Source organism: Nestor notabilis, unplaced genomic scaffold (assembly GCF_000696875.1).
Source record: "Nestor notabilis isolate BGI_N333 unplaced genomic scaffold, ASM69687v1 scaffold23028, whole genome shotgun sequence".
In the NCBI taxonomy this organism is placed as follows: domain Eukaryota; kingdom Metazoa; phylum Chordata; class Aves; order Psittaciformes; family Psittacidae; genus Nestor; species Nestor notabilis.
The window spans coordinates 1,848-2,188 of record NW_009941801.1 but is presented as its reverse complement, the minus strand read 5'-3'; the positions used below and the strand labels follow the sequence as shown (position 1 = coordinate 2,188).

General features: G+C 56.9%; 1 protein-coding gene across 1 annotated transcript in view; it reads right to left on the bottom strand.

The window, feature by feature from the left end:
• Positions 1–341, bottom strand: part of MSS51 (MSS51 mitochondrial translational activator) — a gene marked incomplete at its 5' end in the record, with an annotated part of 2,932 nt that overhangs the window by 748 nt on the left and 1,843 nt on the right. The gene's annotated exons all lie outside the window — the stretch shown is intronic.

The following is a 341-nucleotide window of genomic DNA, read 5'->3' as shown; positions in this document are numbered from 1 at the left end:
GGAACAAGGCAGCCAAGCCCCAGAGCATCACCCTGCCTGTGTGGTTGCCTGTTGTGATTTGCAAAGCCCTGGGTATGTCCCAAGCCACCAGCAGGTGCTGCTGGGGTGCTGAGGGACCTGCACCCTTCTGGGGACATCCTGCTGCTGGCAGTGTGGTGATGAGGGTCCAGTCCCCTCCACAGAATCATAGAATCACAGATGGTTTGGGTTGGAAAGGATCATTTAGTTCCAAGCCCCTGCAATGGGCAGGGAATCCTCACCCTAGACCATGCTGCCCAAGGCTCTGTCCAGCCTGGCCTTGAACACTGCCAGGGATGGAGCATTTAGCACTTCTTTGGGCA